The sequence below is a fragment of the Sminthopsis crassicaudata genome, chromosome X (genome assembly GCF_048593235.1).
Source record: "Sminthopsis crassicaudata isolate SCR6 chromosome X, ASM4859323v1, whole genome shotgun sequence".
Taxonomy (NCBI): Eukaryota; Metazoa; Chordata; class Mammalia; order Dasyuromorphia; family Dasyuridae; genus Sminthopsis; species Sminthopsis crassicaudata.
In genome coordinates this window covers 36795811-36807574 of record NC_133623.1, presented here as the reverse complement: position 1 = coordinate 36807574, position 11764 = coordinate 36795811, and the positions used below count along the sequence as shown (strand labels likewise).

The 11764-nt window shown below is 33.0% G+C and overlaps 1 long non-coding RNA gene across 1 annotated transcript in view; it reads right to left on the bottom strand.

Annotated features, from left to right (window-relative positions):
- Window positions 1-662: 662 nt before the first annotated feature.
- LOC141548411 (uncharacterized) overlaps window positions 663-11764 on the bottom strand; it is a 320862-nt gene continuing 309760 nt past the window's right edge. Inside the window, exon 5 of the long non-coding RNA XR_012483938.1 lies at window positions 663-771. This is a non-coding gene — a long non-coding RNA (uncharacterized LOC141548411). The remainder of the gene's footprint in view (window positions 772-11764) is intronic.

Genomic DNA, 11764 nt, shown 5'->3' with positions numbered 1-11764 from the left:
TGATAGAGGTTTCAGGAAAAATAATCTGAGATTTATACAAATAGATGTAATCAAACTGACTAGAACCAGAGAACAATCTACAGTGAGAGCAATATTGTAAAGATAATCACAGAGAAAGACTTAGTAACTCTGATCCAAGCAATGAGCCAACACAACTCCAAAGAACTCATTACATAAAATGCTATCCACCTCCAGATATGGATAGTGTCCACTGATGTTCTCTGAGTACAAACTGAAGCAGATTTATTTTCTTTTCTCTATTTTTCTTATTTTTTAATGGAACATATATAATGGGGAAATGTGTTTTGCATGATATAATATGTATAATAGGTATCATATTGCTTGCATTCTCAATGGGTGAGAATGTAATTGGAAGGAGGGAGAGGCTTTTAAATTGAAAAAAATAAAATTAAAATTAAAAAAGAAACCTGACTGTTGCTCAAAGACATGGGCTTTTTCTCTTAGCTTTGTGTAAAATACACATTTCCCAAGTGATCCATTAATGCCTTCATCCAAGTCATCCATAAAAATTCTTAAAGATAGTACATGAGAGGAAATCACAAAACCCAAGGACAATTCTGAAAAACTTCTACCAGGATGAAATTATTCATTATTGTTCTTTAAACATGAATAGAATGTAGTGTATTACTGTCTAAGTCATACCTAATCATCTTGTCCTCAAGAATTGAGTGAGAAATTTTATCATCATCCTCAATGAAATTCATATAAGATCTGTCTATTATATTTGTCACTTGTTCTTGTTTGGTAAACCTGTCAAAAAGAGAAGAAGAAAATGGGGGTTATCTCATTATCTATTCTTGATAAATTCACATTTGCTCTTAGTAAATACTATTACCTTTTCCAAATGGTCAGAAAGAACGATACTGAATTGTTAATATAAAAAAATCAAAATGGAAAACTTTCCACCAATGAAGAGGGAGGAAATTAAAGCAATAATTAGGAGTTATTTTGCCTAACTATATATCAATAAATACGATAATCTAAGTGAAATTAAGGAAAACCTACAAAAATATAAATAGCCCAGATTAACAGAAGAGGAAATAAATTATTCAAGTGATACCATTTTAGAAAAAGAAATAGAACAAACTATTAATACACTCCCTAAGAAAAAAAATCTCCATGTACAGATGGATTTACATGCGAATTCTACCAAACATTTAACGAACAATTAATTCCAATACTATGTAAACTATTTGAAAAAATAGGGAAAGAATGAGTCCTACCAAATTCCTTTTATGACACAGATATGGTGCTGATATTTAAACCATGTAGGATGAAAACAGAAAGAAAATTACATACCAATTTCCCTATTGAATATTGATGCAAAAATATTTTTTTTTAATTTTTTTTGATGCAAAAATCTTAAATAAAACATTAGCAAAGAGATAAATAAAGTCATCTCCAGGATAATATACTATAACCAAGTAAGATTTATACCAGGAATGCAGGGCTGGTACGATATTAGGAAAACTATTAGCATATTTGATTTAACCAAACTAACAAAATTCATATGATTATCTCAATAGATGAAAAAAAAACCCTTTTGATTAAAAAATCTTTGATAAAACCCAACATCCATTCCTATTAAAACACTAGAGAATATAGGAATACATGGAGTTTTCTTTTAAATGATCAGTAGCATATATTTAAAACCATCAGCAATCATTATTGTATAATGAGGACAAACTAGAACCATTCCCAAAAAGATCAGGGTGAACAAGGTTATACTATCAACATTACTGTTCAATATTGTATTAGAAATGTTAGCTTTGGCAATAAGACAAAAAAAAAGAGATTAAATGAATTAGAGTAGGTAATGAGGAAACCAAATGATCACTCTTTGCAGATGATATGATGGTATACTTAGAGAACATTAGAGAATCAAGTAAAAACTAGTAGAAACAATTCACAACTTTAGCAAAGTTGCAGGATAAATCATAAATCATCAGTAATTTTGTATATTACCAGAAAGTCCAATAGCAAGAGATACAAAGAGAAAGTCCACTTAAAATAACTGTATATAATATAAAATATTTGAGACTCTACATGCCAAGGCAAAGTGAGGAACTAGATGAACACAACTACAGAACACTTAACACACCAATAAAGTCAGATCTAATCAATTGTAAGTGCTCACAAGTAGGCTGAACTAATATAAAAAAAATGACAATACTACCTAAATACATCTACTTATTCAGTGCCATACTAATCAAACTCCTAAGAAATTATTTTACAAAGCTAGAAAAAATAATAAAGTTTATCTGGAAGAACTAAAGGTCAAGAATATCAAGGGAATTAATGAAAACATGCAAATGAAGGTGGTCTAGCTGTGCCAGATCTAAAACTATATTACAAAAAGCAGTGGTCATCAAAACCATTTGGTACTGGCTAAGAAATAGAAAAATCGCTCAGTGAAATAGGTTCAGTTCACAGGACAAAACAGTCAATGACTATAATAATCTAGTATTTGACAAGCCCCCAAACCCCAGCTTTTGGGATAAAAATTCACTGTTTAACAAAAACTGCTGGAAAAACTGGAAACTAATATGGCAGACACTATGCATTGACCTACACCTAACACCCTATATCAAAATGAGATTGAAATGGGTTTGTGATTTAGACATAAAGAGTGATGTTATAAGCAAATTAGAAGAACAAAGGATAGTTTACCTCTCTGATCTGTGGAGAAGGAAAGAATTTGTGGCCAAAGAAGAACTGAAAGTTATTACTGAACAAAAAATAAATAATTATGATTACATTAAGTTAAAAAGTTTTTGTACAGAACCAATGCAGAGAAGATGAAAAGGAAAGCAATAAACTGGGAAAACATTTTTTTACATTCAAAAGTTCTAATAAAGGCCTCATTTCTAAAATATATAGAGAATTGACTCAAATTTATTAGAATTCAAGTCATTCTCCAATTGATAAATGGTCAAAGATATCAACAAACAATTTTCAGATGATATATTAAAATCATTTATATTCATATGAAAAGGTGCTCTAAATCACGATTGATCAGAGAAATGCAAATTAAAACAACTCTGAGATAACACTTCACACCTCTCAGATTGGCGAGGATGACAGGAAAAGACAATGAGGACTCTTAGAGGGTATTTGGGAAAACTGGAACACATACATTATTGGTAGAGTTGTAAGGTGTTCCAACCATTCTGGAGAATAATTTGGAATTATGCTCAAGGGGCTATCAAAATGTGCATACCCTGTGATCCAACAATATTTCTACTAGATTTATATCCCAAAGAGATCTTAAAGGAGGGAAAGGAAACCACGTGCAAAAATGTTTGTGGCAGCCCTTTTTGTAGTGGCAAGACACTGGAAACTGAGTGGATGTCCTTCTGTTGGAGAATGCCTGAATAAGTTATGGTATATGAATGTTATGAAATATTATTGTTCTATAAGAAATAATCAGCAGGATGATTTCAGAGAGGCCTGGAGAGACTTACATGAACTGATGCTAAGTGATAAGAACTGAACCAGGAGATCACTGCACATGGCAACAAGATTATATGATGATCATTTCTGATGGATGTGGCTCTTTTCAACAATGAGATGATTCAGACCAGTTCCAATGATCTTGTGATGAAGAGAGCCATCTACACCCCAGAGAGAGGACTGTGGGAACTAAGTGCGGATCACCATACAGCATTTTCACTCTATTTTGTTGTTTGCTTGCATTTTTTTTCTTTCTCATTTTTTTCCTTTTTTATCTGATTTCTCTTGTGTGGCATGATAATTGTATAAAAATGTATACCATATTATATCTAACATATAATTACCATGTTTAACATATATTCATTATATGCCATCTATGGGAGGGGGTAGGGTAAATGGGGAAATTGGAATGAAAGGTTTTACAAAGGTTAATGTTGACAAATTATCCTTGTATATCTTTTAAAAATTAAAAAACTTTAATAAAAACCCTAGATCCTAGAAAAAAATTCAACCTAAACTTTCTTTGAAGTCTGTGGGGAATATCCAGCATAGAAGCAGCCCCTAAGCTAGACAAGAGAATGGAAAGAAGTCTATGGTTAGGAAAGGTCCCAAATCTTTTGACAAGAGAAATTCCTCATAGAAGAAAGGAAGGAAAAGAAAACAAATATTTGCTAACCATTTATTAGGGGTTGGGCACTGTGTTACATACCAGGAATGCCAAAAATAAAGTACCTGTTGTACCTTAGGTTACATTTTAATAGGGCAAAAGATATGAAAGGGAGCATAACTATAAAAAGAGAAGAGGATGAAGATATTCCTGTTGTGGCTTTTTTTTTGAAGACTGAATTTTGAAGAAATTCAGTAATAGGAGATGGAGGGTAAAGAAGGACATAGTATTAGGGGAATCCCCAAAGTGTACTGAAGAATGGAACCTATCTAGATTGACCAATTACTTAAGAGTATGCAGATCCTGCCTCTACCATTAGTGCTTGTTCCAAGTATATTTTTCTCATTCCCTTATCACTCCCCATTCCTTGCCACCAGAAAACCAAGGGAAACACTGAGTAAAATGAGGAAATTAAGATAAAACCAAGAGGTAAACACAAAAGAGAAAAACTAATTTGGGGAAAGAAATATCCTGATCATGGGGACTATAGCAGTACCTGGAGGAATTGAAACAAGATATAGAATGGAAAAATGAGAGATGAAAATAGGCCAGTACAACTGACACCTTAGAAGAAACAGATGGTGAAACACTTTACTTCGGACCTAAATAATCTCATGATTACGATGAGCCAAACAGAATACAATGATTCAGTAAAACAGTAAGAAATATAAAAATCAAACCAGAAACCTGGGGGAAAAAGAGAAGGAAATCTAACATATATAATATCTAAAACAACTTCCAAGGAAAACAGGGAAAGGGGACATGCTGTAAGAATTATTGTATTGTCTAAAAAGCATCATCTGAAAAAAACCTACATAACATATATCAAGAAATTAAAAATAAAGTCTGCCCCAAACTCAGAAAGTAAAAACAGAATCTACCTATCAACTCTAGAAGACATCTGAAAATTGACTCTTCAGAACATCATAGTCAAAATCAGAAGTTTAATTTAAATGAAAAAATACTACATGTAGCCCAAAAGGAATTCAAATACAAAGGAGCTGCTATAAGGATCACATTAAGATTTAGCAGTTATCACTATGAAGAGAGAGAGAGAGAGAGAGAGAGAGAGAGAGAGAGAGAGAGAGAGAGAGAGAGAGAGGAGTTTAGAATATATTTTAATAGATAAAAATGTAAAGATTTACATTAGAGTTTAACCTATTTGGCAAAAATATGTAAAATCCTATTGAAAAAATATGGACTTATGAAAAGAAGGATTTCCAGTCATTTATTGAGAAAATGGATAGATCTGAATAGACATTTTAAAATGGAAATACAAATATCAGGCAAAGGAGAAAAATCCACATACTTGTTTAATAAGGGAATTACATAGGGAAGGATTGTTAGACAAAATAAAAAGAGATAAGCAGGTGTCCTATATTATGTTTAAAGATACCACAGATAAAAAAATCCAGAGTTATACTAAACATAGAAGCACTTAATATCATAGTATCTAAATAATAAAAAAGCAAATGAACCAGAGTAAGAAATAGATGTTAATATTTTGTATTACTTGCTGTCTAGGGGAGAGGGTGGAGGGTTTTTGCAATAGTGAATGCTGAAAATTATCCATGTACATGTTTTGAAAATGAAAGAATTTAATAAAAAAAAGTTGTTATAACTATTTGGAAAAAAAGAAATAGATGTTAAAACAATTATAATGGAATAACATATTGCATGCCTTTCAGACCCAGAGAAGTCTAACAGAAAGATAAGTAAGAAAAAACATAAAGAATTTAATAGAAGTTTAAAATAATTAGAGATAAAAGATGTCTAGTGATCATCAAATAGAAAGAAAAAGGAATTTAGAAACACTTCCACTATATAGTCTACCTTTACAAAAATTGACTATGTAGCAGAAGCATAAAGACCTCACTAAAAACGTAGAAAAAAGAAAATACTAAACATCATTCGTTGATCATAATATGATACAATATATATTCAATAAAGGGCTGTTAAAGAAAAAATGGAAGATAAATAACACAAGTCTAAAGAACTGGTTTTCAAAAAAGAAATAAACATAGAAAATTTCATTAATTAAAATAGCAATAATGAAATAACATAAGAAAATTTATGTGATGAAGCCAAAACCAAGTCTGAGTGAATTTTTTGAATGAAAAATGCTTTAATCAATAAAAGATAATGTTTACATGAGCAAATGGTGTATGCAATTTTAAAAATCTGAACAATGTACAAAAAACCCTCATCTGATTAACAAAGTAGAAACTGCAAAGATTAAAGCAAAGACCAATAAAACAGAAAGAAAAACTTATTGAATTAAGAAAACCGGAAACTGACATTTTTGGGGAAACATAGACAAAATTGTGTTTGCCATAATGATAACAATAAAAATAATAGTGGCCTTTGTACAATTTACATAGTTTTTTTAAGATTATGAAATTCTCATTTTATTATCACAGTAACCCTGGGAAGTAGGTACAGTTATTATGCTCATTTTACTAGTGAGAAAACTGAGGCAGGCAGAGATTAAATAACTTGTTTAGGGTCACATAACTATTAAGTGTCTGAAGGTAGATTTGAATTCAAAATTTCTGGCCATTACTTTCTGTATCCCACTGTACCCATCTATATTTAAAAAGAGAAAGAAGATAAAAGTATTCATAGCAAAAATGATCAAAGAAAATTCAAAATCATTAAAGAAGAAATGAAAAAAATGATCTGAAATTATTTTGTTCAAATATATGCTAATATCACTTATAACTTAAAGGATAGAGATAAAAATTTAAACTATATTAAATAGAATAACAAAAAGAGACTATTACAATAACCTTATATCAGAAGAAATTAAACAAACCATAAATCAAGTCCCTATTATAAAACTCCCAAACCAAATAGATTTACATAATAGTTAAATATTCAAAAATTAGACCCAATACCCTGATAATGATAATAATATGATAATAAGAAAATAAGGCATGCTTCCAGAATCTTTCTATGATACAAATATTTCTTGTCCCTTAAACCAAAGAGACTCAAAGTAGGAAAGAAAACTACAAATATTTTTAGTGAACATTGATTTTAAATAAAATATTAGCAAGTAGGCTAAAACATATTAGAAAAATTATATACTATTATCTAATTGGATTTATGTCAAGAATGCAGAGTTGCTTCAATATAAAGGCTAAAAATATAATATTCTATGTTGATATTATAAATGATAAAACTACATATTATATCAAGAGACGCTTTTCTCAATTTCTAGCACCAATTCTTATTAAAATATCTAGGAATAATTTGACCATAATGGGTTAATAGAATTTATCTAAATCCAAGAGCAAGCATACAAAATAGAGAAAAATCAGAGCCCTTTCCTGTTACATTAGGGATAAAACAAAATTAACCGTTACCATCACTACAATATAATATTGTCCTTGAAAAGTTAACTATAGGAATAAGATAAGAAAAAGAACATGAAGAAATAAACACATATACAGAAGAAACAAAATTATTGCCCTTTTTTGCAGATTACATGATGGATTACTTATAGAACCTAAAAGAATCAACTAAAATGAATTAAAATCACTAATAATTTTTTGCAATTTGAAAACATATAATAGATTCATGAAAATCTTTAGCACATGACCAATAAAATCAAAAAGGAAGACCTAGGAAAAAGTCAAAATACTACAAAAGCTCTCATATTTTGAGGAGTATAACTACTACATTTTAACCTGGGATTCTATTAATATAATTATAAAATAATCTCTGCTGTTGTTGTTATTCATCCTTTGCTTTCAAAAAGGACCAATGACATCTTGGGATAATGTCTTACCTCATATGTGAATTGAATTTAAGTAAGATGGAGTTGCACAAAGTTACCAGCCTCACTCTCTCTTCCAGAAACATCAAAGTTCAGTGGCAAAACAAAAGTCAAGATGACTGGCTATGCTTTGGGATGCAGCAGATGACTTTGGAAACTTTGATTTCTGACCTGGCTACAAGTACTGCAGAACACATAGTGCCCCCTTAAGCTGCCTTCATGGCCACTGGAACAAATTGTTCTCATATGTCTACTCCACAAGGAGTTTTGAGATGGTCAAGGCAGCAGATAGAGCCCTAAACCTGGAGCTGAAGCTAGTAAGACCTGAGTTTAAATCTGACAGTGGTCAGGCCTCAGTAAAACTATTTTGGAAGATGGGCTAAACCAAATTGAGAGTAACCAACAGACCTTAAACTTATTGATGACTTCGATGGATGTTTACTCCAGGCATATGAAGACTTTGCCATAATGTAGACCTCAATGACTATATAAAATTAATTGCTCATGGCTAGTTTGGATCAATATAATAAAATGACAATACTGCCTAAATCAATTTACTTATTCAGTGCTGTGCCCAAGTTCCCAACTTATAGCTTTTTTATTTAGAATAATAGTTTTTTTTTTGTTATTTTTCAAAATACATGCAAAGATAGTTTTCAACACTCCTCCTTTCAAAACCTTGTGTTCCAAATTTTTCTCCTTCCCTCCCCATCTTCCCCTCCCCTAGACAGCAAATGATCCAATATACAACCTGACATTTTTTAAAAATAGAGCTAGGAAAACAATGACAAAAGTTTTGGAGATCACATGAGAAAAACATTTTGATTACATTAAATTTAAAAGTTTTTTTTTTTTTTTACAGAAAGAGGTCTAATGTAGTAAAAATAGAAAGGAAACAGATTACTAGAAAAAAATGTTTCTGCAATTTCCCCTGTCTAAAGTCTCAAATCCAAGATATATATGGAAGCGATTCAAATTTTAAGATTAATGTTCAATGAATACTAAAAGGATCTTTCCAGAGAAATCCAATCTATCAACAATTATAGAAAAAATTCTCCAAATCACCTCTGTGATAAGACCAGAGTCATCATTCTCCCATTTGCCTAGAACAGGGATTAGTTTTCTATAAGTAGTATTAAAGATATCCCAGGGAGCTAATTGTCTCCTCCCACTTAACAAACTTTCCTGGTCACATAAGGGCATAAAAAATCCAACCTTAAGTTCAGGTTCCTCCAACTGGATGGATATCTAGGCCACATAAATACTCATACTCTACCTTGCTTAGCAGATGAGCTGCTATATGGGCAGGGGGTAGGGAGACCTGTTTATAGAAGTTAAGTGTTACTATGATTTTTACACAAATCCTTGCTGTTAGGTCAAACTCTACCCCCTTTTGTTAACTGTTCAATGACTTTTAATTGCCTTATTTCACCCAACCTGCACTTGAAGGTGTTGGTATTAGGCCTATTTCTAAAAAAACAATATAAAAAAGAGGGCTTCATGGCAGAAAGTATGTGGGACAAGGGGAAGGGAACTGCAAATAAGGAATGTGAGGTGATCAGAAAGCCAGATACTACAAGTCCCCTAGTCACAATAGCCCTTCTGATCACGTATATGGAGTCTTGATTATGGAAAGGAGCTGGCTTCTGCTCACACAGGGATTATTACAGAGGGCATTGGAGGAGACCTCCAGGGAGGGTAAAGAAAACACCAAGTCCAGTATTCCCTAAATAACCATTCTGCAGAAGGTAGACTGCCAATATAAGACAAAAAGCGAATTTATTAGGCAGGCAAGTTGTGATTAGAGCAGTTTATACTTTCAAAGAATGAATGAGGAAACTATCACAAGCAAAAACTAAATGGGTGCAATATATCTTTTGGGTAGGAAAGGTTGGTACAAAACACTAGACAGGCAGGAATTAGGTAAAATAGATTCCACAGGCAGGAAGTGAGTGAATGGATAATGTTGTGCTACCAGAAAATGAGTGAGAAAAATATGTCACACAGTGGGGTGGGGGGGATATAAGGGGAAAAGGTGGGTATAGAGGGTCACAGTCAGTGGGAAAACTCTGGGTAAGGTATAAGGCCCTTCAGCCCAGAGGGAACCCGCAGACAATGTCTGGTTCGCTCCCCCCCATCTCTCCTGAGGGCTCTGGGCCTTCCTGAGAAGGGGAAAGACTTTGTAAAACATGGACTCCATTTTTCCACCATCCTCAGGAGTGCTGTCTCATCACTTCTCCATCAAGACGGTATAATTACCCCAGCGTGGGGGCTCTAGAAAGCAGGACACAACAGGCAGGGAAGTAGGTAAGCCAAAAGATGTTGGGCAAAATAGAGCATGTGAGAAGGAAGTGAGTGGGTAAAATATGCAGTGCCAAAAAAGCCAACTTGCCCCACTAGTAGGAAGTGTGCAGTAGAAAATAATGAATTAAATAAGACATAGTTGAGTAAACTATAAGAGGTATGAAATAAATACATGTTCAAAAAGATTTCACAAGAAGGAAACAAATGAACAAAAATTATTAGACAGGCAGAATTGAGCAGCTCAGATATATAATGGTGGGTTGAATATCATGGGAGAGCAAGATGAAGGAAGGAGAGCAGGGAGAATATAATGCATGGAAAAAGTGACTGTGGTGGTGGGGGGGAATTACGTGACATGGGTAGGATGAAAGTGTACAAAATTTACTGCCTGGGAAGTGAGTGTGCAGAATATATTGCATGGGGAAAAAACTGAGGTGATAGAAAACTGAATATAAGCACCAAATGAATAGGCTGAAAAGCATGGCTTGCAAAGACATGAATGATCATAACACATCACATGGACATACACACCTTAGATAGGGAAATCTGTTAGAAAATTCTGCATTGCAGGAAATGCATGAAAAAAAATTTATCTCACATAAAGGAATTGGGTAGGAAGAAAATAGTGTACTCATAGAAAGTAAGAGGGAAAACTATATCACATAAACAGGGGGTGGGTGGGCAGGGTATATTTGCTGAGTAGAAAAAGTGGGTAACATAGATCACACAGCAAAGATGTGAGCAGGTAAAAAACTGCATGTGAAGAATATGTGTGAGCAGAATAAATCACAGGGAGAAAAAGTAGGTATATGGAATATAGCTCTCAGGTAGATAATGCTCCGTAGGCATGAATTGTGTGATAATATTATATTGTAACATAAATGAGAATTTTGGGGAGAATAATAATCTGTTAATTAGGCTAGGAAATAATCAATAAGCTGACGATCAATGGTTTCTCTCAGTAACCAAAGACAACCATAGAGATCACTGAATGCCCATTTGGGACCAAAGCTTTTTAGGGCCAGAATTCACCTAGATTTAATTCTCTTTACACTTTAATCAGAAGTAAGATCTCCTTGTTGGCTGGCATCCTGCCTAGAGGATTGAGAAGAATATTCCTGGAGGGGTTAGGCCAATCTCATCATTGGTCCTGTCTTTTTCAGAGACTAGAAGGACTGGTTCCTGAATGAAATAGGAAAAAAAAAACCTAATTTCATAATTGGTTATTTAAAAATAATAATTTTTCTCAATTGCAACAGCAGTACATGGCAGGGCAGAAAATCATGAACTGGCATGAAGAAGGTAAACAAAAATACATCTTTGGGGCAAGGAGTATATGCACAAACATACTACATGGGCTGAAAGAAAGATGAATCATGCATGGGCAGGGAAGAGGTAAGTGGAAAATATTTCAAGGGGAAAAAGTTTGTGGGTAAAAAATGGGGCACAAGCAGGTACAGATAGGTAAAAAATATGCATGAGAAGGAAGAGAGTTAGGAGAATACATCACAATGGCACTTAGTGGGTGAGCAAAATAT